The sequence below is a fragment of the Nipponia nippon genome, unplaced genomic scaffold, assembly GCF_047370975.1.
Source record: "Nipponia nippon isolate SJK-2023a ecotype South Korea unplaced genomic scaffold, ASM4737097v1 scaffold_2, whole genome shotgun sequence".
NCBI classification, from domain to species: Eukaryota; Metazoa; Chordata; class Aves; order Pelecaniformes; family Threskiornithidae; genus Nipponia; species Nipponia nippon.
The window spans coordinates 51192169-51220074 of record NW_028262336.1 but is presented as its reverse complement, the minus strand read 5'-3'; the positions used below and the strand labels follow the sequence as shown (position 1 = coordinate 51220074).

Sequence of the window (27906 nt, the reverse complement as noted above, 5' to 3'; positions counted from 1 at the left end):
GGGGCCAGCCAAGTTTTTCCGTCTCTTCCCCTCCCTCTTTTTGAAATTCAGCTGCTCAAACATCAGCCATACATACATAAACCCTCCTCTTCTCCACCCCCTTAATGCCATCCCCACAACCCGGCACATCAACATCCAGAAGCAATTCCCTGGATGGGTGATTTTTAATCACTACCTTGACTGGCAGCATAGGGATTAAGCTATGGTCCATTCGAGAAGTTGCTTTAACACACATTAGCCCCCTGAAGTGCTAAACTCTAAACCTCTTTCTTCTGCTGTGTCTACTCTGCATCTCGCAAAAACCTTTACTGATAGTTGCAATGCACAGCTTTTCATCCATACTTGGTTACAGAAATGGAATTAACTGGTGCAGTGTTTTCAAAAACTACAATAGAGCTTTCTTTTCAGAATTTAATAATGCAGGATGAGAAACGTCCTTTTTATAAAGAAATTCTTTTTTTGTTGCCTTTGTTACTTAAGGCCACATTTTAATTTATTCAAACATCAATTTAACTAATTTATTTACTATTGCAGAGTTTTACACTACCCTATCACGTCTATTAGAACTTCAGGATGGGTCAGATGTAAACAGATGATTGAAGATGTTGATTAGAGTCAGCATCTTCTTAACCTAGCATAGTTTCTGACTTGATGGCAACCTAACAATATACCATCTGGCCAGATTCTGCTATACTGATACCTTCAATAAACCAGTGCAAATCACTTTTACCATAATGCAGTTCCTTCTACTGAGGATTTCTTTTCCAGCAGTACCAAAAGCTTTGCTATTTGTAATGCAGAATAGTCTGCATTCATCTGCGAGAATAAAGGCATCCCATCCAGTAGGGAGGGTTTGACTTTGCAAAATTTCAGTAAAACTTCATGCTGTTTAAAAAAAAGGAATTTGTTGGATTTTTTTTTAAAGCCAAGTTTATACTCTATGCCTCTTTTACTGTAAGTGTGCCAGTGTGCCTCAAAATGAGTCCGTTATTGCCATGCTCAGCACTGTGTTAAGTGTGTGACGGTGGTTTCATAAACAAGGAACTAAACTGAGACCACTGAGCTCTTTCGATTGTCACCTAAATCAGATTACAACCTAGGCTTTTCAAAGGTGAATAGAAGACCGTAGACTAAACATTCAGCATCACTTACATTAAATCCCACAGGATCAAAACGTTTTGAACTCTTAGGAAGAAAAGAAAGTTAATACTTCATTTTGCTGTGCATTCATGCTGGGATTTTATCACACTCACAGAGCATAGAGTGCCTTTAGCAGAGAAACTCTGCTTCCTTTACCATTCATTTTATTGTAAATTATTTTGAAATGTTGAAGTGCTACTACTCCAATAAAAAACACATATTATTAAGACCTATGGCTTTGCATTATATTTGTGCTTGGGATTATGGAGTTATAAGAATTGCCATTTCCTGGAAACCGAAGTACTAAAACGTGATTCTGTGAGACACCATCCTTGTCTTCCTGAGTGCTGTATTAACAAGTCACACTGAGCTTCGCAATTGTCTTTAGGTGGAAGGTGGGCTGGGCCATTTGTACACAATCAAGATGTGGTCAAGACAGTTTGTAATTATGAACCATGTAAACAATTACAAGGTATTATCAACCTTCCTTTAGATGTTACCTCTTTCATTTGTGTGGAAACCTCAATATATTACATGCATACAAGGAAAAAGCAACAAAAAGCCAAAACGCTGCCTGAGAGTTCCTTGAAATGACTCAACTATACGGTGAAAAATTTCAAATTGAAGTGACTGACCACAATGCCTAGAATGATTTTCACTTCTAGAAGCCAATAAAGTAAATTATATTATTCAGGTTTTATACCCAAGTAACAGGGAAAAGCATCTGACAATATTATGGACAGAATTATTCATATGTATGCCACCACTAATGGTCTGAACAGCAAAAATCAGACATATGAAATCTGAGCCCTCAATCAGCGATGTTAATTTTTCAGCAGCATTTGTATAACACCCCTCCCCCAAAATAGTGAAACAAAAACCCCTATGTCACATACCTTCATGTTGCATTGGGAACATGGATGTCCTACCATCATATTTCAGATGCAAAGCAAAACAGAGTTTGAAGTAATATATAGGAGAGAGAGGAGAATATAAACCATTCAAAGCATAATACTTCACCATCCACTTGAGATTCTCTGATAAATATCTTACTTTACTTTGAGTCAGACCAGTACTCAAAGGGCCACAAGGGCTTAAAAAGAAGATTTGTTCTGTCTAGTCTGAAGATAAATATCACCCTATTGTACCAGATGAAGTATACCAGTTCTCGCAATGGATTGCTTGTTTGGAAAAAGATCTCTAGTATATTGAGTAGTGCTTGTTCTTAGGACTAAATGTTTTAAAAATACAATCTTTTAAAGCATTCTCACATATATATTTTTATTCTGTTACTTCATACATTAAAGAATCAGGGCCACAGTCTTGCTTTCAACTTACTTATTTCAGAAGCAGATGTTTCTTTATATTGGAAAATGACATATTAAAATTATATAGTTTAGATATAGGGGGAAGGGATGTCTTTTTATGGTCAATATTCACAAGCCTCCCTTCAGCTCCCTATTTGCTTTTCTCAGGTGCTTTGGGAGCAGAAAGGAATTGTGTGATGGTACACAACATCTGGAACAGGCTGACTTTTCCAGGACAACTGGTTTGTGAATTGGTTAGCAGAGTGCCGTCAGGGAGAATGGATTTGATATTCACCTCTTCCCATCACAGCCCACAAAAAGGCAAACACCGCAGGCCAGCGGGAGCCTCATTATTACTATTCTCACGTGCACGCAAGTCAGAAACTGGATTTAGAAAAAATTACTTAAAAGCTATTATTTTATTATGTGTGATATAAAATAAATGGCGAAACCTTTTGATGTGCTTCCTGAACTTTGATTCGTTCGTGTTTCTGCACTGCCACAAGAGCTCCACTCTTTTTCTGTGTGAAAGCCGAGCTGCGAAAGCCACCCAGTGAGTGGCATAAGTGAGCGTTAGCCTCACTGAAGGTGGAAGTCATCACACCTACGCCTTTAGCAGGTTGAAAGCTAAGTGTCCAGAGATCAAATTCATATTAAGTCTCTCAAATCTAGAGCAGGATAGGGCTGCCTGGGGCAACTGCACAGCCATTGACCACAATGTTGTCTGAGCTGTTTTTTCCTTGGCTAAAGAAAGATGTTGCTGTGGCAGCAACAGAAACCTGGAAGGAGGCAAAGGGGAGAGTTCCCACACATTGTGCCAATCATCTGGTGTTTGACAACACTGTTCTTTCACCAGCCTCTTTGAAGATGCTTCTGTGTCTGTCAATCTGGACACACCACTACAGACAGAAATCTGGACACAAGGCTTATTGGTGGGTTTTGCCTGATGTATTTAAAGTTAGGAGCATGTCTGGCAGTTAATCTAATAGTAAGGTTGGACTCCCAATGGGGAAACGGTGGATAAATTTTCTGACACAAGTCACAGTCTTCCTCATAGAAGAAAATACAGATGCAGAGACGTATCTGAGCTCTTAAATGGGGATCTTTGGTTGTCTGATGCAGTAGCCTGGACATATCTTGGAACGGTTTTGGTTATGATATTGGTTTATAATACAGATGGGAAAACTGAAGGCAGATTTCATTTTTTTCCCCTTCCTTACTGCTGTCTTATATTTTCAAAAGGGTGTACAAGAATATACATTTTTTATATGTCTAGCTTGTGTCCAGTTTTTCAGAGGAGTAAGTGCTCAGTACTCTTTAAGAAACAGATCCATTTAATATGTTACTAGTGACTCTTGAAAATACAGGCTGTTCTCTCCACCTGTCACCTTGAATAAGCCAAAATGAAGTTGCGGTTACATAGCCAAAAAAGCGCTGTTTGCATCTGCCCACGTGTGCCTTGACATTTCCAATGCTCTGCATGCCAACATTTCCTTCCTGAATCAAAGTTTCCCCCTTTCATCTCCAAAATACACAGCTAAGAATCAGAATTTGATGGATGTAATTCTTCTAAATGATAGCACAACACTTTGAAGTCTGATTTTCTTCCTTACCAGAGTTGCGCAACAGGCTCCATATTTTCCTGCAGCATAATTTTGTTTAAACACTAAAATAACAAGACCTTAATGGAACATAAAATGACTACATCACTGTAGATAGCTCTTTGCTGCCAGCCATTCCTTACAGTCTTTGCCATGCATGGCTCATTACACAGTTCCAGTTTTCTTGTGCCCTAGCCCTAGTTTGTATGTGCTATTCCTTCATGGATCATAACATCAGCCTTTGTATTCCCAGATTTTAGAACAGCAAACTGCTAAACCCATTTTAGAATTTCTTGACATTATTGTCATTAAATCACTACATTCAAACAGCCAAACAGACTAGATTATACATGATGGTTGTCTGAACAGAGAACACTTGTTAATCTTTTTCTCAGCGTTATGAATGCAGGAAAAGCATAAGGTGTCATTTTGGAGGCTATAAAGAAAATAGCATTCAAGCATAACTTCAGAAAGAGTTGTAGCCATTGAAACTCAACAGCCAAGGGCAACAAAAATTTCCCATGGATTTAAAATTCATAGAATTGGCAGACCTTTTGTAGAGGCAAGGGCTAAAGTTCATGCGCTTCATAGCTTCACTAACTCCAAGAAACAACGGTGCCTTTATGTATTCCTGAGCTTTTCTATAGAAGAGATCCTTCCATGGTTAGCAGAGATAAGAAATAATGCAACACAGATACAATACTCCCATACTTCTGAGCAGTGTAGCTTCCTAAACACATTCATCCGCTTGGTCAGCAGATATTCCATATCTTTGGTTGAATTACAATGTTTTAACAGTAAAAAGCTGTCTGCCACCTTGAAGAAACACTAGCTGCCTTTTGCTGTTCAGCTCCTTGTTAACTACGGAAAGAGGCAGCTCTGCTCGAAACAGATGCCTGGGAAGACGGAGCTAAGTCTGAATAATCATGCCCCAATAGGGGTCTGGCAACAAAGCCCGGAGAGGAAGTTAAAAGGATTAGCACTGTTTAGCATTAGTACTCCTCTCTCTCAGCCTGACCCAAAACCATCTTCCTCCTCCTAAGTCTGCCCTTCACCATTTTTACTGTGCTCAGAATACCTAAATTCACTCATGTATAACTTAACCTCCTCACCTGAGGAATAGTCACACCATTGTGCCTTATGAGCGGTTTGAGTGTGGCTTGCTCATTAGCTGTATCTGCATTGTTAACATCATCACTCAGGGTGAGTCTGGTTTGCAAAGCAGTATTAGGGAAATAAGCGGTTCAAATGCATATGCTAATTCAAGGATATCTGTGCCTTTGCAAAGCAGAAGCCCCTGTGCTTGCTGTATGTCTTCCCATTAGTGCTTTAGTTCAGGTCATGAGAACATTTTTAAGCCATCTCCCAATTCGCCCCATTAATCAAGCCTTGGTTCACATTGCTGAGTGATGCTGGAGCACGTGAAGTTTCATCCTCCCAGATGAAATAACCCAGATGATGAGCTCTAGATGAGCACTTAATAATGACTTTCAGCTGCTAATGAATATCCAGTCCTCAGGCCCTGACTAGGAGTAGTACAGTATGGGAGTAAAATGCGCATAGTTTGGGTATTGGGTTCTCTGCATCGATTATTTGACTCTACAAATCTGTTGTTAACTGGTCCAGCATGACTTGTTAATGTGGACACACACACTGAGTGTGCCAAAAGCTCAGCACCTTCAGGAAAATCTGACTAAGGATTCAGGCATAGACCAGTTTGGGAAGTAGGGAACATGGAGTTTCAGAAATAGATCACACAGGGAAAGGTGAAGTCATGGGAATGGAAATGAGTGGGAGTGGAAGACACTGAAAGGACAGGAGATACTTAAGAGTAGAGTTCTGATTTATGAAGAGAAAAATGCATGGTATGAAAGAGGCAACATTTGTGTGTCAGGCTGAGACTCCTGTTAGGGGACCTGCAAGGTATAATACAACTGTCATACCATTCTGGATGGGACAAATATTTCTGAAGTCAACATTTTTTAAATTAAGTTGTCAGTTTGTGCCCTTGCTCAGTTCACTGTAACTAAATATCATAAAGTAGCATGTAAAATAAACTGTAGCATGAATTCTGCTGAACAAATCATCCCTGGCTGCTAGGAGACTGTAGTAACACTGCTAACCTTAGTTGGTCACAACCTCTATAAAGACTGAAATTCATTTCACCTGAGTTCAGATCAGAAAGACAACATAAACCAAGATTTCTCCACATGTCTTATACAGCCATCTTTGAATGGAATATAACAGATGTCAGGAAAAACAAAGCCCGCCCTAAATGATACTAAATTTCAGGTCATCTGATGAAGTAGAGGTGTCCGTAATATAGAAGCCTACAGATTATTAGATCCTACTAATCCTGAGATCCTTTTACACTCAATAAGCACTTCAAGGAAGGAATTTATCTTTTTATATGGCTTTAGTGCAAAAAAGAATCATAGAATCACAGAAGCATAGAATGGTTTGGGATGGAAGGGACCTTTAAAGGCCATCTAGTCCAATCCCCCTGCAATGGGCAGGGACATCAACAACTAGATCAGGTTGCTTAGAGCCCCATCCAGCCTGGCCTTGAATGTTTCCAAGGACGGGGCATCTACAACCTCTCTGGGCAACCCATTCCAGTGTTTCACCACCCTCATCGTGAAAATTTTTTTCCTTATATCTCGTCTGAATCTACCCTCTTTTAGTTTAAAACCATTACCCCTTGTCCTGTCACAGCCAGCCCTGCTAAAAAGAATATCCCCATCTTTCTTGTAGCCCCCCTTTAAGTATTAAAAGGCTGCAATAAGGTCTCCCCACAGCCTTCTCTTCTCCAGGCTAAACAACCCCAGCTCTTTGAGCCTTTCCTCATATCAGAGGTGCTCCATCCCTCTGATCATTTTTGTGGCCTTCCTCTGGACCCGCTCCAACAGGTCCATGTCCTTGCTGTGCTGGGGACCCCAGAGCTGGACGCAGTGCTGCAGGTGGGGTCTCACCAGAGCAGAGCAGAGGGGCAGAATCACCTCCCTCGCCCTGCTGGCCACCCTTCTTTTGATGCAGCCCAGAATATGATGGGCTTTCTGGGCTGCAAGCACACATAGCTGGCTCATGTCCAATTTTTCATCCACCATTATCCCCAAGTCCTTCTCCACAGGGCTGCTTTCAATCCATTCATCCCCCAGCCTGTACTGATACTGGGGATTGCCCTGACCCAGGTGCAGGACCTTGCACTTGGCCTTGTTGAACTTCATAAGGTTCATATTGGCCCACTCAAGCCTGTCCAGGTCCCTCTGGATGGCGTCCCTTCTCTCAAGTGTATCAAATGGGTCACTGAATTTCTTGCAAGTGTTTAATTATACACAAATGCTTATAAAACCTACAGAATACCACATTTGGATTTACTGTTGAAGTCAGTTTTAAAAGGTATGTCTTTTATAGGCAGCATAGACTTTTGCTGTCTCATAGTTTAATTAATATTTCTGTCTTAAAACCAAACACTTCCATTTTAATCTTTTTTTAATGAGGATGAGGGGAGAACACTGCAGACTAAGAGTACTGTTGGATTTAAGGCTAGCATCATTTTTTTTTGTTTTCTTAGAAATCTCAAACCTACCGGAGATGCCTTTCCCCCACTCTGTTCCCTGATGCTGTATTAGACCTTGCTAAAACATTAACACAGCACTCCTTCATTAAGCCTGACTTCTCAGACAGCAACAATGCTCAATATTATTTCCATTAGTCTGTATTGTTCTGCCTAGATCAAACCTATGTTTAAAAAAATATTTTTCCCCACAATCTATATAAAGCCTTATCACCACTTTTCTTCCTTAAGTTAAAGTGAGCATGCCACATAACAACAAGAGGCTTTATATGTCAATCCATACATAGTTTGAAGATAGATAGCACAGATAATAAAGATTAGTTATGCGAGCTTTTGTTGGGAAAGGCCTGATTCTGCAGGTCGTCTTGTATATATCTCCTCCCTTCTTTGATATAAGTAATAAGCCACAGATTTAGACCCAGATGTCTAAAATCCAATTAATAAGGTAAATAAACTTGTGTTCATCCAGGTCTTTACAATCTTCACTCTATTGTTTTTTCACACCGGTTTTCACACTGAAGTTCCTGTGTCGGTCACTAAGATTTCTTGGGGCAATTCCTGTGGTTCCTCCAGCTGCAGGCGAACACCTCATGATGCTTTCCATTCAATTGCAGGAAGGCTTCCCCGACCTTCTGGGCACTTGGAGGGCAGTACAGACAAGTAGTAGAGAACTAGCAGCATAAACTGATTTAACCTGCGTCCTCCCCCTGAGGTGGATATGGGATGTATAGTGGCTGACACGAAACTAGAACTGGCGACCTACTTCATACCTATGCCTATGTCTTTAGCTTGGGAGAGTTGGGGGTCACCACCAATGGAGACATGAAATTGTAACAGAGTTTCCTGTCCAGGCTTCCTGTCTCAGCACATTTGGATTTAAAAGATAAAGATAAACCTGCAAAATATTAAACATACCAACCATGTACCAAACCTTTAACATGATGCTTTAAACCACAGCCAAATTTTGGCATAGTAAAACATCTGTGAATTATTTCATTCACTGAAATGAAATGTTCTGAATATTTGGAAAATACGGTCAACACATCTTACATGGTCAAAGTTAAACTGATAATGCATCTAAAGTCTGGACAGAAATTCCCCAGGTCAGATTTGGGGATTTAGAGTATATTTTGTGGAGCAGTCCTTCTTAGTATGGGCTTAGTCCACTTCCTACTATCATTTGCAATTTTCCCCAAAGAATTTCCTGCTAGTGCGAGGACACTAGCAATTTATCTGCTTCATTCTGAGTCATTCGAGAGGCTTTTATGGCTTTTGATCTTTTACACCATCTTCCTTAAATATTTTATGAGATACTATGACTCATTTCATTACTTGTATAATCAGAGTTTGGAGAATGGATGTTCTTTCTTTCAGTCCCTTCTGAACTACTGGAACATCATTGCTGGAATTATAGTTAAGCAACGATACTAGAGACTGGAATCAGCTCCTTGTTCTTATCTACATATCACTACTAAATTTTGCATCGGTTTCTGCTTCAGGACAATCACTGAATGATATCTGAACGTAGCCTGCTGTTGATGTTTCATGCAACCTTTAAAGCCTTTTTTCTTTACTTCTTAGAAAGGTATGCGCATGTCTGTCTGCACAGAGTTGTGGCAAGGGAGGAAGAACTAAAAAAATAAACGTGTTGGTTATCTTGTTATAAAAGCCTATGAAGAAACAAGGTACCTGCAATATTTACCTTAAGGTAGCTGGCGAGATCCTCACTATAGCCTAGGCTAAGGATGTTTATCTACCATATCACGACTTTTTCTCTTCCAGAATAGTTAAAATATAATAGTAATCCTGTGATTATAAAAACCACCAATTTTGTTATTACTGGGGTCAGGAGAACTAATCAGATTAAGCACTTCTAACTACTGGAGTCTTGCTCATCAACAATGAAACTCAAATTATTCAAACATCTTTTTAATAAAATTAATAACTTATTCATATTATTAATTTATTCATAACAAAATAGAATTCAAACTTCTTTTTAATAAAAGTAAAATATTTCATATTTTAAATTTCATAAAGTCTCTTTTATATCATCTGGTCTGACATGAAATCTCACAATGAAATAACGTTTTTAAAAATTCATGTGAATTCATGTGAATTCTTCACCTCCTCTTTCACCAAATATTTTAATTCCAGTAAGTATTTCAGCCTCATTCACAAATCACAGGAATAGATCAAATTTTTTTGATAGAACAGTTCCCTGTTGAGAAGTTTGGTTTCATCAAAATATACACATTTTACAGGAGTATGTCAACTGGAATGAAATGTTTTAAGGAATAAGTCAAAGATAATTATTTCAATTAATTTTGTCAGTTATTAAATAATTCTTTGTTTACACATAGTGTGTAGAACAGCATATTTAGTGCTTTAATATAGTCAAGTTGAAGAAAATAATTGTTCAGTCCAGATACATCCCAGAACAGAAGAACTTAGCCTTATTTTGGGGTCCTGTCATCTGAAAATGAAAGTTTTAATGGGCTGATTGGCTTGGAATAATTTTCTTCTGAGGGAGGTAAAGAGAGAATAAAGATTGGATATTGCTGGGGAAGAGGGTACCATTTTAAGAGAAGCATATTCCACAAAGACACAGTATGCATTTCAACCCTATGATAAGGAGCTGTCTGCTATGCCTTCTTAATCATCAATATCACCAATTCTTACTGCTCTTTGAAAGTAAAATGGCAAGTAAACTTCAAAGCATCTTGTAGTCATTACTACAATCTCCATTTTCCAGAGAAGACCAAGGCATGACAAAATTTTCCAAAGGCTTTCTGGTATGTCATTGTCCAACTCCCTTTCCTGATTAACTGCTCATTTCAGCTAGCTGGTGTAGATTTGCTGTTCTTGCGTCTCTCTTAGCAGCAGTACACCAGAAGTCATAGCTGCCCTGGACCACACATCAGCTAACGCTCTACCGACACTACTGACACAAAAAGCATTCTTTCCTCCAACTCTATGGAAACAAGTCAAGCCAACAGCACATATCATCACCAACCAAAGGTATGATGTTAGGTCATCATTTTTATCCATATACAATCTTTAATATTGTTAGACCCTTCTTATACAGCTTGTCAGCCTAGGGCACAAGTGGCAACAGCCATGGACATTTGTTTGGTTATTCCCATTCTCCTGACCTCTCCCTCTCTCAAACTTCTGCCTGCAAAACAAAGTAGTGTGGCATGGAGGCTCTCTCACTTCATATAAGCAGACCTTCACAAAATCCCCGAATTGCTACAGTTTACCCATGTGCCATTTTGCATCCTGTTTCTGAAACAAGAGTTGACAGGCCAACATATGTGACCAATAACTGCTATTCAGAGTTAAGCTCTGCAAATGGTGATTGACATGGAGCCGGGCATTCCATTAACCAAGGGAGTTATCAACTATAGACCAGCCAAAATAAACTCCAAGAAATTTCCTCTGGGTGTTAATCACTCTGAGTATCATTCTTTCCCACACACTAGGCAAAGATTCTTGACCTTCTGATTTGGAGCAAACCCACCCCTATTAATTAAACAATTTGTCCATTATCACCTGAAGACATGCATAACCTTTTCACCCTACACAAGAAGGAGAACAGAGTAAGTAAACAAACATCTATTGTAAATATGACTAAATCCCCAAGCTTGCTTGATTTGCTACAGTGCGTATGCCATCCCAATACTGCTTAGTGTATATCTGCACAGCAAAGCACACTAACACGTACTCTTTAAATCTCTAGAGGATAAGTCTTTGCACAGCACTTTCAAATAAAACAGTCCAAAGCTGGGAAAAATTAATTAAGTCATTCACCTTTCAACTCTAGAGGCTGGACTTATGCCTGGCCTGAAGTATAGCATTGTACAATATCTGTCCATATCATATAAGCCTCTAACTGGTGTCACATCTTTCACAGTACTTTTTACTGAGATGACGTATCAAAACATCAAAGGTCTTTATCATAAAAACTGGCTTTTCCCATATAACTGCAATCATGAAATCGTGTGGGAAAAGTTTAGTTTCAGGGAGTAAGAATTTTCATGCATTTGCAAAATAAAGCAACATGGGTTTGTTTTTCTGTCTACTAAAAGCCAGATTGTCACTTCTGCAGGCTGAGTCTTTGTTCACACAGTAGAAGGGCTACAAGGTCATGAGGAGCAAAGGTCTTATAATTGGGATGAAGCCCTTTTTAACAGCACCTTATGGTAAAAAATATTCCCAGGATTTTTTACATCAATGCTGTCCCATAAGTCTGGCTTACAAATTTTAGAAATGAAGATGCATAAAGTTATTGGTATTTTTGACTTTTTAACTGATTTTTGACTTTTTAACTGATTATTTATACCTCTAGCCCTCACGTGCAAGGTTTCACCACTTACTAGAACACGTTTATTTACACACTACGTAATGACCTCAAGATTGAAAAAGCCAAAAATCTTAGTTTGATCTGAAAACTAAGCCTGATATTTTAGCTGCTTTTAGAGACGTTAAAAACCAAACACCCCAGAATACTGCACTGTCTTTTTAATATCCATTAGAAAGAAAAGCTTGCTAGGAAAATAGTTTTCCAGAGAATTTATAAAACAAAACTCCGTTAATGATCCCATTACAGCTTTGCACTGCAAAGCAAAGGGGCCTGTAAAGGACAGGTACCATCAGGAACGGTCCTTTCAAGAAAAGATAAGTCAGACAGTTTATCGGAGAAAGAATGGGAAGGTACAATGGCTGTTTTGAGTGTTTAACCCCCTTTGTATGCCTTTGGAGGTCGTCTTTACCTTTTGTCTGATGCTTTCCTTCTCTTTGCCTCCAAGCTCTTGGAGTTTATGAACTATTCCTCTTTCTTCCACCTGTGCTTACCAAGGCCACTTCTGATTCTGTAGCACCAAAAGTCCTATTTTCATCCTCAAGGCTTTCAAACAAGCTTCATTCACAATTTCTGTGTAAAGGCTCCTTCCTCAGCTTTCCTAATGCAATTTTAAGAAGAGAGTCTGGTAATCTTTTCCTTCTCTGCAGGCTCCTCCTGGTCTCCTCTCCCACATAGTTGTTTTCCCTCTTGGCCTCTCTCTGTCCCTCTCTTCTGTACTTTATTTCCTGAGTAACCTAGTCTAGTCTTAGGAATGCATCCTGGTATTTTAAAATGTACTGCTGTCAAGAAAAATAGAGCTGCTTTCCCTGTTTTTATATAGGAATAGCACACAAACAACCAGAGCTGCCCCTTTCTTTCTCTTCCCCTTCCTTTACCTCTTCTCAAGTACCTCAAAAAGGCAAACCCATTTAGTCATCCCCTGGCATAGCACCAAACAACGCCACAAACATCAGCCAAAAGATGTTTAGAAAGACTCAAAAATATTTTTGAGCCTAGGATTGTCAAGGAAAATTTCCATTTCCAGTTCAATGATAGGAGGAAGGGAAGAGAAGATTAAAAAAGTGCTACCAGTTTTCTTCTTTTTTGCCATGCTCAAATTTCCAGCTGCACACTGACCGGGACAGGAGTTCCAGGTTAGTAAAGCCTACCTCCCTGGTGAGGTTAAAAGCACATTCAAAAAGGAAAGGGATTGAGATGGCATTTCCCCTTTTTCTTCAAGACCCCTGTTTTCCCTCTGGGTTTACCCTACAGCTCCCATGAGCTCTAGTGTTGCCCAGATGTCTGGGGAAGGAGCAGGAGGTTAAAGACAGAAGCCAAAAAACTGGGGACAGGGAAGTGAGGAGGCAGTAACAGAACTCCTAGAGCAGGGACAGGGTGGGGAACAGCAAGGCTCGATCCGAAGACGTAAAAAAATCAGTGGACTAGGAAAATGTACTGGAATTAGTCTGAAAACTCAAGGGAACCTTAGGGGAAAAAAACCCAGCACCATCAGTTATTCATCTCTCTTGGGGCATACCTACCTCATCAGCTCAAGACAAATGGGGAAATAAAGTGCATTTCTCCACAAGCCTGTTTTCTCCGGTAACAGTTTCCAGATTTTCTAGACCATGCCAACACAATCTGTCTTCCTAAAGCTAACTCCTCTACAATATTTACAGGTATAAATTCATAGAAACAGACAATAGAAAAAATCATGGAAACAGACAAATTAGACAAGATCCATGATCTAATACCCGAGAATTTCTGGCCCAGAAAGACAGATGATGCTTGAGAAACAACTAAAGCCTTTTGTGGTCAATCATGCAATAAGATCAAGCTAACAGGGGAAAGGTTTGGGTTGGTTTTTTTTTTTGTTATGTTGGCCAGGAAGCCTCTCTCGGAGGCTGTAAAGTAACTTTCTCAACACAGCCATAATATGAGCTTTAACAAAGATAAATGTAACGTCCCGCACCTGGAAAGAAGTAATCCCAAGCAGCAGGACAAGCTGGGGACTGACGGGCTGAAGAGCAGCTCTGCTGAAAGGGACCTGGGGGCAGGCAGTGAGCTGAACGGCAGCCAGTGGTGTGCCCTGGCAGGGAAGCTGGCCAGCAGTCTCCTGGGCTGCACCAGCAAGAGTACAGTCAGTAAATCAAGGAATACGGCTATTTCAGTCTAGTTGGCACTTATTAGGGCACACCTGGAATATCGTGACCAGTTTTAGTCCCCTCAGTTGGAGAAGATGGGAAGGATCCAGCGGAGGCCACCAGGGTTATTTATGGGGTTAGAGAACTTGACATATGAAGAAAAGTTGGAGGAACCAGGTTTGCTCATCCTGGAGAAGAGATGGCTCAAAGGGGATCTAATCACACTTCTTGAATATCTAAAAAAGTTACTTATAGAGGAAACGGAGCTACTCTCTTCACAAGGCTGCCCGCTGACAGGACAAGAGGCAGTGGGCATGAGCTGCTTCGACAGAAATTCTGTCTGGCTATAAGAAAAAAATTCTTCCTGGTGTGAACAGCTGGAGATTGGAAGAGGCTGCCCAGGGAAGTGGTGGACTCTTGTGTGCTGGAAATGCTCAAGAGTGTTTGAATAAGTTGCTGCAGTGGCCTGTGTTGAAGAGAAGGTTGGACCAGATAATCTCCGGAGTCCAATCTGAACTTTCTGTGAATCCTTATCCATGCAGAGTCTTTCTAGCTATATGAATAGTGTTACCAGTCCACAATCATCTTCTCCCCCAAGCATCTTTCTTCACACTCAGTTTCACAGGTTAAAAACAGCAGGTATTTTCTTTTGAAAACTGGGATTTGCTTTTCCCAGCCTTGCTACACAAGATAGAGCAGTGCTGTGTCTTGTTGCATCCTTCATTTCCTTGAGGCTGTAAACTTGAAGGAGCAGCAGATAGGTTTTCTTATTTGCTTATAAACCATCATGGTCCTGAATGATCAGTATGCAAACATGCACACACTCACAAGACATCCATTACCTGGGCTTCTACTACTATGGGTATATGTGATATTTATTTCCAGTCATTGCTAATCTTTCATAAGCAGTTCACACTTTAGTTCTCTTTAAAGGGAGGAGGAGCATGGGAGGCAATAGCAGACTTCTCCCATGACAATTTCTTTTGCAGTCAAGACATTCAAGGAGAATTATATTATGTGAGGATTTTTTAACCTTCAGTAACAAGGCTTAATTAGGGATCAAGTGCAAATGTTATAGCACAGAAGAGGCGCCTCTGAATACTCATTCTTATCGGGCTTTTGTTCCAATTAAGCTGGTTAACAAGGGATGCAAGAGCATTTGCATCTGAAGTATAGCTGTTACAATTTTAAATTTTACTTGAGCTGAAAAATCTGAGTAAGCAGGACCTTTTGAAGATTAGATGTATTTGGGAAGAAATGGTGAGGAACCTGTACAGCTCTTACCTCATTAAAATATTTCAACACCGCAAGGAAAAAGCTCATGCCGAAACTCAAAAACAAATTTCTTATTATTCAATAAAATATGAATGAAAATAAAAATTGTAAAAAAAGTCAGGAAAGAAAGCCTGGTTTTGCTCTGTCACCTGATCTGTCCAACATTTGCCACAAGGGTGCAAATTTAGTCACAGACATACTTCTCGAATAACTACCATAACACAGTATTTTGAAGGAGGATTCCATCCCACCTCCCCAATCCCACTGACTTCAGCAGAAGCAAAACTAGGCTTCAGAGCTGCTCATTTTGGATCATGCAAGGCTAAGAAGTGAAAGGTGAAACCTTGCAATACCCTAGGTCGGTTGCACAGCAGTGAGGGGCATAGCTGTGGGCAGATAGGTAAAGCTAAGGAAGAGAAAGAGCTTTCCTTTGCTTAGCACTTACCAAAATACTGTAATTGGCTATAACAGCAACAGATTATTTTTCAATTAGAGCACAGAACAGTAGCATTTAATCCTCTAGTTGTTCCCTGATGTACCACAATTTGAGTCCTGGCAAACATAAGTCTTGCCTTACAAGTCCAGATGGCAGGAGAGAAAAAAAAAAAAAAAAAAACAAAAAACAGCATAAACATAAATATGAGAGAAAGTCCTTGTGCTTTTGTCGAAGACTAAAAAAAAAGGCACCTCAGTTTTTCCAAGAGAAATACTGATGACTTCATACGAGACCTTACATTTCACAAGGAAAGTATATGGCATGATTCCTTTAATCCACTCTATTTTACATAAGCGTCCAGGTAAAGTTAAAAATGCTATTTTCCAGTGATGAAAAGCCTGTACAGGAAAGGCATACATGGCTACATGAGTTAGCACAGTCATTCTTTATTCATTAACTTTAATGAGCTTTACATGCAAAAGGGACAAGATATTTTTCAGAATTTGTAGCTATAACTTTGCTGTGACTAAATTCACTCCTTTTTGTTGCACTGAGGACCTATATAAAAGGGAAGCCAGTTTCAGGAGGTTTTGTTTTGCATCAGTTTTTCCCAGGTCTCTAGAATTAGCCTGAAGGATCCTTTTAGAAAGTAAGTAAATATATATAAAATATTAGGACAACACTGCAATGCAAAAAGGATGTTAAATTGCTCATCCAAGGAGATGACATAACGAATACTGACATAATTTCCAAGCAGCAAAGCAAAACTAGGTCAAATCACATTGACCTATCTAACATAATAAGCCTTTTTTTTTCAGATTTTTACAATGCAGACTGTGTCTGCAGGCATTAATGTCCCCTGTTATCTATGTATAGTGTTGTCACTCTGCTTTAATGTCTTATCACCATGTTGTGTTAATTAGACCAACACAATATAGTGCACTTTTGAACTGCTTAAGTCCCAGTTTGAAATCTCTGCCTAAACTATACTTCTGAGGTTATCCAGTTAGAAATGAAGTCATTAACTCTTTACGGTCGCTTGTTTCAAGAGGTGCTACTAGGGCTGATGGAACAGTGTAACTTTGCATACAGGTCAAAATCTAAGCTCCGTAAGTTGCATATTATTTGTCAAAAACAAGGTCCACACAGCTAACATCTGTTAGCAAGCAAAGTGCACACTAATTTTGATGCCACTTAACACAAGGCAGAACCCAGGCATATACACTCTTCTGAGCATCACATGGACAAAGCCCCTCCGTGCTTGGCCTTCACGTGTCCCTGCCCAAGCGCTTTGTCCACATGCGGTGCTCTGAAAGGGACAGTCCTTTTCCTTGCTGAGGGCAACCTGCCCTTCCCGTACTCTTGTTTTTCCTCTGTATGTCAGATGTACAGCATGCGTATTTTTCAGTGAGACTATAAACAGAGTTGTGTAGGTTTCTGCCTACAGCCTCTCGTGACTCCCACAAGAGCAGACACATGAGAAGCCAGAGCAGTATTTGTCTACTATATCCCTGCCTCCACAGCTGAGGTGGGACCAGAGACCAGGCTGAGAGCCTGAGGCCCCAGCTACCCGGGGAGCTGGGGCTGGTCAGGAAGGAGGCAAAAAGCTGACGCAGGAGACAGAGGCAGACCTTGGTGGTCCACAAAGCAGACGTTGTCAGAGTTTACATCTTCCTGTAGAATATATAGATTTTGCAATAAGGGCATAAACTTAGGGGGAGAAACCCAGTACATTTCAATGATAAAACCCCCTCCAACAGTTCTGAAGCTTGCTTGGTGATGACGAGTACCTTGAAACTGGGATGCTGGCTGTTCTTATGATGGAGTGGCTGCATTTGGCAACTCCAATTCTAAATATATATATATATGTAAAAGTATAGTATTTCTAATTTTTTTTCTTCTTCTTTTTTTATTTCTCCAATTACCTCTCAGGAAGAAACAAAATGCAAACCAAAACAAACAAAAAAAGGAAGAGGGACCATGTTTCCATATGGGACAACTACTGAATAAAGAAGATAATTTTTTTTGAGAATCATTTTGCCATAAAATACTGATTTCTCTGTATTTTTTGGAACAAAGCACCAGTCTCAGCTAATGCTCAAAATAAACGTTCTAATAAAAAAAACAGAAATGGAGATCCCAGAGATGGTCGGGAGGGGGTGGGTGGTGTCTCATCTGAGCAAGCTCTCTCTTCACCTGACTCAGAGTAGTGCATCAGCTCACCGGTATCACAAATGAGTCCGCCCTACCGCTCTGGTGGGGGAGTCTCTCTGAGCTCCTGCTGCAGCTGTTCAGTAACTAAATACCTGAAGACCCAAGGAGACAAGTTAATGCCATTAGTCATGGGCACCTGCTCGGGATGCAGGGGTGCCGAAGGGAGGCGGCGGGCGACGCTGTGGGCCCACAGGCGCAGGGGCAGCACAAGGTGGCCGGGGTGCAGCATGACGGGAAGCTGTCGGCGCCACCAGAGCCGTGAGGAATACGCTGGCCTCCTGCCCTGCAATGTGGAGCAACTGTCATAGCACGTCACCAGCTCCTTTCTGGGGCCAGGAAACATCCCTCCATAAATATTTTCATTACAGTCTATCACACTACAACGAAAAATCCTATCAGCCCCATGGATCTCCTCATTTACTGTCCCACTAAGGCAGGAGTAAAAGCCTGGACTTTCTTTTATTTGTTTTTCTGTCTTAAAATTGTTCTTGCACCCAGCTATCTCAACACTTACACAACCAGAAAAGTTCTATCATACTTCAGGGCCAAACAAACGTCACCTATTTGCCAGCTGTTTTGTCCTCCCACATCCCCCGGGAAGATATAAATAATAATGATAAACAGTCATGACATGACAGCAAATAGGAAAGAATTTTAAAGAATTAAGAGCTATTTTTATTGTTTAGAAAAGAGATCAAAATCAGCTTCCTACCCTTTAGCGCCTTTCCCAGCTTTCAGACAGGGTGGATTCTGCACTGCAAGCCAGGGATCTCAGGGATATACAGTAATTCCTTACAGCTTGCTAAGGCATTACAAGCTCTAAGCTGCACGACTGTAATAAAAGACTTCAAACTCAAGAACAGGCTAAAGAGTACTCTAAGTCTGAAATTCAGTTCAAACAAACTCTAGCACGCATTCAGAAGGCTATTCACATGGTCGTATGCGAATACAGGTCTGCTCCTTTCTCTCAGTTCAGCCTTCACCCTCAGCCAAATCAAATTGTTTCTCCGGATCAAACTCTTTCTCCAAACACTGAAGCATTTACTGAGCTTCAGCATATCCCCTGAGCATTTGCTACCGCAAGCTCCTCACTCCCAGCAGTTTGTTTTCCTCGACCCCAGGCTCCAGCAGACCCCTTACCTGTGGTGCTACTCTGCAGAGGGACTCTGAGGTCTGACAACTTTTTGCAGAGCTCAGAAGCTGCTGAAGCCCTCCGTGCTGCTGCCTGCCTCCCTGTCCCTCCCCAGCGGGGAAGCCCGAGGACTGGGCAGCGGTGGGAGGCCGGCAGCCAGCGCAGCAGAGTGCGGGGCAGGCGGGAGGCAGAGAGCCGGAGACAGATCTCATCAAAGGTAGGAGGCCTGGTGGGGATCAGAGAGAGGGAGATACACATCTAAATAATTCAGGCGCTAATAAAAGCTTTAGGTTGGGCGCTGCTCAAGATGTGAGACGAGACTGAATTTCAAGGTATTTCAGGCTGCCATCAATGCAGAATGTGGTGTTACTTAATAACCCGACACTGACAAACCAACATTATTTTAAGAGTATTCCACATAAAGTTAATGAGGAAGGTGACTATGCCTGGCTTTGTATTTTTATAGCTTTAGCTTTAGGTTGAAATTCTATCAAGTGCAGATTTTGAGAACTTCAAGTCTGACCTCTACAGGTAGGCTGCTGAAATAGGTACAGTATCTTTTGATGGCAAGTTGTACACAGGACTTTTAGAAATTGGAGAAAGGTAATGGATCAGATGTACTACATAACATCAGGTTGTCATCATTGCATCTCTAAAGCCATATTTTAAAAACACTACTATCTGTAGCATCATCTGCGGTAATTTGGTTCCTACAAATGCTTTCTTGCAAAATGCATAGATGGTACAGCAATACCAGGAAAAGCACATCCAGCATGAACATTTTTACATTCAAAAGTGTTACGGGGTTTTGCTTCTGCTTTTTATTATCCCTCCCCCTTCCTCCCCAATCTTCCACATGATCTGCTCTTTCAGAGCTGCAGAAGCAAACGTCACTTTGAAACCGATAACATCCATTTACGTTTCGCAAAACTGATGTTTTTAAATGCCCTGATTGGTGCCACCTTTTTCTAATCAGAACCAACCACTCTAACAAACTACCCTTTGTCCAGGGATCCCGTCCCCTCTGTTCCCACCAACCTACAGCACATGTTGCTATAGCTACCCTGCATGTCTATTTACCACACAAGTGATCAAAGGCAGCAGACAACACACATACATACACGCACAAAAAACCTCGCCAGGCTTCCTACCGAGCAATGTCCAGCCGCTAATTAACTGATATGCTCCCAGCCTGCGGACTCTGTACACTTGTTTTCTTTATTCTGCGTGGTACACACACAAAAAAAGCAGCATTCTCCAAGATGCTCATTCTTCCCTTACAGACCAAACAAACAACAAAATGTCCCAGGATGAACTTTAAAAGAGAATTTCCTAAAGCAAGGCTAAGGATTACAGCACTCCAGGATAAGAATACAGCTTTTCTACTGAGGAACACATTAAGAATTTTAAAAGGTATGCAAAAGAAAATGGGAAAAAAGAAGCACATGCTAAGAACTTAAACAGCTGTAAGGAAAGGGGATGGTTTTGAATTTTGCATGTGTTTTGCACTGAAATTGTCTGCAGCATTTATTCACTTGGTGAATTATATGCACATTAAAAGCTATATGACTGCAGTCATGATAAGTAATTGTAATGGCTTTATGTGCCTTAGAAACACAGTTTTTCATTTTTAGGTGGCCTGTCAGTTAACAGTCATTTTGTTGAACCTTTTTATGGGATGAAGGGCTCAAGTTTGCCTTGATCAAAGTCAATGGGACTTCAATAGGAAGAGGCCAAAATACGGAGTTGCATTTGTTGTCAATGACACTCCCACGAGCTGCACTTCAGGGATATGTTGTGGGTGAAAGTGAGTGAAAATGAAGTATTAAAATTTATCAAACATTTGATTTTCTGTGGAGCAGGCTTAGGGAACTTAAAACAGAGCCCACAGTGCCCTCTCCAGTTCTGCAGCAAAGTCGGGGAAATCCAGCCACATAACTGTCCAGCCACACAAAACCGCCGCTCTACTGCGTGAAGGCTGAGCATCTTCTCAGGAATTTCCATCACTTGCAAGTTTCCTTACTCAGGAATTTCTTTTTAAGATAATAAACTGAACCGAGCAGTCTGCAAAGCAGAAAATGTGTTACCTGCAAAGGATTTTTTCTTGTCAGGTTAGTTGGTTTTTTTCTCTTGCAACCATGTTAGATACCTTTAAAAAATTGCACTTCTGCTTCCTAACACTAGTCTTATAGCACGCTAGCCCACCCAAATGGGTATATTTCCTGTGGATGCTTAAACTTTTACAGGTACCTGGTGACCAGTGTACTTTCCCAGATGTCACATGCACAGCAATAAGATAGAAATGTTCCCATTTTGGTTACTGGAGCTTGTATGCGAGGTCATTCTATCAGACAGCAAGGAGACACCTCTTGCTGAGGTTTTCCACTATCACCTAATAATGACTGCTTCTTTACACCGTCTCATTTACAAATCTCAACTCAACATTTACACCAATCCCTGTTACCTGCTAGACTGTTGGCCTGGCACAGTGATAAAGTAGGTTGAATCTTATCAACTCAACAGGCTGCATGTTGCATCTCTACAGTAATTCCTGCACTTCTATTGGGGAAATCAGTGCATTTGTCTTGCTGTGTGCTGTTGTTCAATACCTGTGGGCTGCCTTTGGGCCAGATCAGTCAGCAGCATAATACACGGTTTCCTTGCAACACCCGCAACACACTGCCTGCTTGATGGGTAACCCTGCAACCCCAAATTAAGCTACAGCTCCCACCAAGAGCCTCTCACAGTGGGAGCACTCGCTCCCAGAGCCTGATAAGAGGAAGGAGTTAACCCACCCCCTTGCTGCCTTAGGCCAGCTGGTGTAAGGCTGGGGAAGGGAGCACCAGGGAAGGGCAGGGAAAGCCACAGGACAGGTAGGGAGAGAGGACTGCAAGGCAGAAGAGTAGGTAAAAAAAGCTCTCTGTTGCTCTGAATAGGAGGGCCATAAGAGGGCCAACAGAAAGATCACCTTCTGCATATTCCTCTTTCCCATAACAATTTCAAACTGGAAGCAGGGGCAAGGGCTCCGGCTGCGCATGGCTTTCCTGCTCCTAAGTGTCTGCTGTAATGGATTTCCTAAACATTTTGTACGATTAGTTCATAGCTCGTCACAACCTTCAGTTCCACTAAAACACGAAGTCCGCTGCCGGGGGCCGATGCGCCCAGCGGCTCTGCCCCCCTCCACCGCCAGTTTCGCCCCTCGGGCCCCAGCAGCGCGCACCGGCTTTCCCTGCCGAACTGAAAATATTTGTGCACGGCAAACCCACCCAACCCGGCGAAATGCTTCTAAATTGCTCCCTTGGCAGGGGAGAGAGGCACGGCGCGGGCGGGCAGGTGTTCAAACACCCTCTGGCAGCGCCCCAGCGGGGGCTGCCCCCCCCGGGAGGCGGCGCTGCGGCGGGCGGGGGCGGGGGGGGGGGGCGCGGAGCCGCGCTCCTGCGGGGCAAGGAGCGGAGGGAGGGAGGGGGGATGCAGGCACCTACGGGCCCTGCAAGAATAAGCCCGCCTGTGCCTGCACCTCTTTTAAGGTTGGAATGTCTCCCTCCCTCCCTCTCCTCCTCTCTTGGAGGGGGAGGGAGGGTTGGTGTGTGCATGAACATTCCCCCCCCCCCCCCCCGCCGCCGCCTTATTTGCCCTGCTCTTTTAACCCACCATCTATGAATCTTCATTAGCCATGAAGGCTTATGTTTTAGGTAGAAATATTTCAGGAGAGTAAACTGCGTGTTTCACACAGCATTTTACTTTTTATTATTGCCGTCCTGTAACGTTTCTGCTTCTCTCTCATTCCTCACTGGCAACCCCCTGTGCCAAAGTACCCTCTTGTGGCGATAATGATTTCTGATGGCTGCGTGCATCTGACTGACCAACTTCAGCTATACCGTATATAAAACGCCCTTCATTTTGCTTCACAAGGACAAAAATTCCTCTTTAAAGAGCTACAAAAGTATTGTTTTGGCCAGTGGGAGAAAGAAATACCTTTCCTCCTCCCATCACCTATATTCTCTCTTTCTTCACCCTTCCCCACCTCCTGTAACTTAGAGAAAACTGATGTAAGTAAGCTGAGATTTCCCACCACGGTTTCAGAAAGTGAGCGGAAAACAAATGCTCCATTTGCACTACAGGTGCAAAATCCTCGCACATGCACTCCCTGGACACATACTATAAAAGTCCCACTGAGAGCTGAATGAATAACACCCACACCGAAAAAAACCTAGAAAACCTCTCATTTCCTCATATTTACCCATTGCCTACCTAGAAAATAACAGATTAAGTGCAAGTTTCGGAAGTGGACTGGCAAGGCTTTTTAAACTGGGACAGATCTCCGATTCAGTCTTAAGATACAGCCCAGCCAGTTTTCCTTGCTCCCACAAGGCTCTTCTAACTGCACATTGTTGTTGGAAAACTATGAACAGTGAGAATCAAAAACATTTTGCCACTGTGCCTTTTAACCGCGAGAGCGAGAAGAAAAGCTCCTTTTGTCTCCTCAGGTGAATAGAAGTCTTAAAAAAAAATCTCATTTGAATAATCTTAGGAAAAAAGTCCCTAGAAAAGCCATCTTAAAGTACTTTTGTGAAGCTGTAAGGCAGCTTGAAACTACTACATTTTAAAACAATCAGAAGATTAAAGGACTGGCAGGCAAGGAACTCATGCAGAGCTGTTTAATAAATTATCCCTGGGCTGAATTATTGGCATATTTAGGCTTATAACACAGCAAGTTCTTTCCTTTAGCATGTCACAAACAGGGCTGCGAGACAGCTTACACAATGCATTTAAACCATGGCAAACTGGAATTGATTTACATCCCTCGCGCACCGCTTTCATGCTCCGTACAAACCCCAAGCGCACAATGACCTGCATGGCATCACTGCCTACCGGGAGGATTAAGCAAAAACCCTCAAATAGAGTTTTTTGGGGTTTTTATCCTAGAAACTTACTTTTGACAAGGTTAAGAAACAGGAATGAAAAAACAAAGCAGCTGGAGAACCGCAGATGTTGGTACCGGTACTACCCTGGGCCGGCGAGGCGAGGCGAGCCCCGACAGCCCGGGACGGGCTGCTCCTTGCCTCGCCACGACGGGCAGCAATTCCTTACCTGCCTCATGGTGAGATTCCCATCATCCATCCAGCCAGCAAGGGGCTGCTCGCACCGTGCTGTTGTCGGCAGGGCAGAAATCCATCAAGTTTCCCACCATAAGCAAGTTTCTCCCCCGCCCTCCTCCCCTCTAGTATTTTTTTTTTTTTATCCTTTGCTGGGGGGGGGGGGGGAACTCTTCTTAAGACAATGTCAAGTTTTCCCAACCTTCCTTCCCCAGCCTATTAAAAGTCAGGAGCGGGGAGGCAACTGTCCGCCTGGCTCTTATTTCAAACCGCAGCGCAGGGATGTAGTAGTTGGCTGAATTAGGCCATGAAATAACCTCGCCAATCAGGAGGAAGGGGAGGGAGGTAAAGCACATAAAGGCTGCCTACACGAGGATTAGGAAAGCTTTCAAGGATTTAAAAGACTGAAAGCAGCTGGAAACAGTGTCTAGGGCTACAAAGAGGGAAGTCAATTTGCGGTGTAAGAGATTATTCCCATTCTCGTCTAACTGCTCTGGGTCTGCTTAACGCTTAACGGGCTCCCAGGACTTCAGCAGGAAAATGTAAATGTCCGACTGAACATTTCAGCAACTGCTGAAACATCAGAGCGACGCAGAAACACTTAACAGCCGCCCCGTAAAGTAGCAATATCCCCTACGAGTTGGAGCCACATGCGCTCCAGAAGCACCGGCTTCCTCGTGTCAGATTAAAAAGCAAATTACATAATGACACGAGCAGGAAGTAGTAAAATACAGTCTGCCGTTTGCATCAAGAGCAAGTGCCTGTCTGTCGGAAGGGACAGAAGTATGCCTGTGAATCCATAGGCTTTGGAAATGTTTTGTTGCAGAGCTTTATTTGTCCCGGTGGCAAATGTTTAATCATCCTTAGCATTGGTGCATTATCTGCTTTCCCTTCTTTAGGGAGGGTGACTTCCTCATTCCTGAAGCTTAGTTCTTTGTGCAAGGTAACACTGGATCCCAAATGCAACTTTAAAGAAAAAACAATAATTTTTTTTTTTTTTTAGATCAGCTTCTATCTGCTGCCCCTCTGTGGCTTTCATTAAAATAAACAAACAAAAGGCAAAAAGAAAAGTCCCAAATCTGAAGTGCCATTTGCTCTTTGAGTTACACCTTTCTTGAGTAAAAAAAAAAAAAAAAAATGGAGAAATACAAACCTGCAAATTCATACCACTCACTCTTCTCCAAATTCTTTGCCCCTAACTTAATATCAGTTCAGAAGCCTATTAGTCTCTCTGTTCTACTCTAAATGGGAATCTGTCTTTTGATCTCCGGGGACAAACACACAAATCTGATGTCTGAAGAAAAGCCCCAATATCATGAACTTGCTTCTGCAAGGGCCTTATCTACCAAGGCGAAAAGTAGCCACTATCCAGAAAAATTCCTATCAGTACAAGAAATCTTATTGAACTGAGCAGCAGAAAAAAAACGTTACAATGATGTGCTGCCAAGATTTTAATTAAAGGCTTCCTAAAATATATTTCTTTTTAACTTACGATAAGCTCCAGCACTGGGTATGTCACAGGGAAAGGAAGACAAGGTCTGAAAAATTTATTCATTTGCTTTCCCATTTAAAGCCGATAGTGACTTGTCTCAGAAGTGCAACCAAGAAAGTAGTTTGTGTAATATTGGCACTGTCCAGCTCATAAGCAAGGCATGGATGGAGGGAAAACATGATTTAAAGTACTATTGCACTTTATCCAGGGCTGACTGTGCTCTTGCCTGGGCCATGTCCTCAGGTGGAAGGATCCAGTTACACGCTTTAACATACAACACAAGCCAACCATCTCCAGGGATCAACACAGCACATTGCATAAGGGCAAGACCAGCCGTTCACGCTAGCCAACGTGGAGACAACTTAGTGATCCTCCAGTGACGGTCTAGGCCTGCACGCTTGCACAACAGCTCGAAGCAGCTGCAACGCACAGAGCGAGGTGCATTAAGAGCACTTAACAGGAATACTTGTCCTCTGTTCCCCAAACATAGCTCAGTGGACACGTGTCACTTGAAATGAGTATGTGGTATGCAAAGACCTTTTACTGTGGTTAAATTTAGGAGAATCCTCTCCAGGATGCATTCAAAGGAAGCATAAAAATGCTTTTCTGAAGTAATTAGAGCCTTAGGGATAAACTTCCCTGGTGAAGGTGGTTTAGCAAAAGGTGCAAAACTTACAAAATTAGTAAGGATTATAAAGGTTTCACCCCAAAACCTTGTCTTTGGTTTCAGGGCTTTAAGAAGGGGATTCTGAGGACAGTTTCAGTGTTTCGTGTGGAAACATAGCAAAAGATTTGATCAGATTCCAACATTATAAAGATAAAACAGTTGCAGAACTTTTCTGAAAATGCACACCTTTTTCTATACAACATGCCCTCCTTACAGGATGGGATGGGAATTGCATTTTTCTGAAAACTCAGCAGAATGTGGTGTCAAAAAATGAGTTAGTTCTATAGGATGAAAACTCATTTTTAGTGTTAGCAAAAAAATAAAATAATTTAAAAAAATCGTCAATAACACACATTCAGAGTGGGGTGTGGACTATATTTTTACTGAAATAATCAAGTGTCATAGACAGCCCCCATTCTAATTTTGCCATTCACTTTCCACCTTTGAGGAATGCGCTCTGTGATCAACCCACACGGCAGCAGTACTATTACATGCGGTGGATTCAGAAAACTAGGTTCTGCACTTAACTTCTTAAGGTCTTCTGAGTGGCATGAGAGGGTCCACATCTGAATTGGTTCCGAAGGTAGTGAGCATCCAAAGACACAATGGTACAGCTAGATGTGAGGGAGAGGAATTGCCATTTGGGATGCAAGAAGAGACAGGTGCTGTTTTTTTACACCTTCCTCTGAATATCCAGTTTCACATCTATAACCCAAGTGTATGTGCGTGCATGAGAAAGTCATACGGTCTTTGGGGAAGTGAAAGAAGATTCTGTCCCTGAAGGAGGAAACTTTTACAGTTTGACCAGTGGGAACCTACAGAGGCAAGGGCAGCCAGAGGAGGTGGTGCCAGGTGTAAGTTGCAGCATCACTGGGAGCAAAGATCTGTATAAGCGAGACCAACGTCATGGTTGGGAGCCCAATAGTTTTAGAGGATTCTTATGGAATTAATTCAGGTTAAAAGACAAATAGCCACAAGTACACCAAACCATTGGCAGTTTTACATTCTGTGAACTCTGGTTATGAGTAGCAATGGTCAGATCCCCCTTATCAAACCTCAGTTGAACCTGCCCTCAGAGTTATGAGTGACTCCAGCACACACAGAAGTACCAAAGTAGCTCTGACCTTGCTGCTCACTGCAGGTGTCTGCCACACTCCTTATCGCACACCAAGCACCTCCCAGGCAAAAAGGGCAGAGCCCTCCATCTAGCCTCATCTCTCAAGGACCACGTTGCCCCATTCACGAAAGCAGAGGTAAGGCGGGATAACTTTAGCTGGGCTCCCATTACCAGCAGCGTTGACCAGCAAGAACTTCAGTATGGTCTATGCTGTTCTGCTCCTGACCTGGCAAAAGTAGTTAGCAGGTACTTGTGAGAGCTCAGGGTGTTGGGTGCTAACTCACAATCCTGCCTCCTATTGCTACTTAAGATAAAGAGGTAATTTTAGCATGTGTCCTGAGCTGGCTTAAGTAGCCAAAAAACTTT

At 41.9% G+C, this 27906-nt stretch overlaps 1 protein-coding gene across 3 annotated transcripts in view; it reads right to left on the bottom strand.

The window, feature by feature from the left end:
• MID1 (midline 1) overlaps nt 1-27906 on the bottom strand; it is a 357917-nt gene that overhangs the window by 128448 nt on the left and 201563 nt on the right. Inside the window, exon 1 of one of the 3 annotated variants that reach the window (XM_087758361.1) lies at nt 24260-24343. The exons of the other annotated variants lie outside the window; for them this stretch is intronic. The gene's annotated coding sequence lies outside the window, so the exon portion shown is untranslated. Of the gene's footprint in view, nt 1-24259; nt 24344-27906 lie in introns of those variants that run through there. 3 annotated transcript variants of the gene reach the window in all.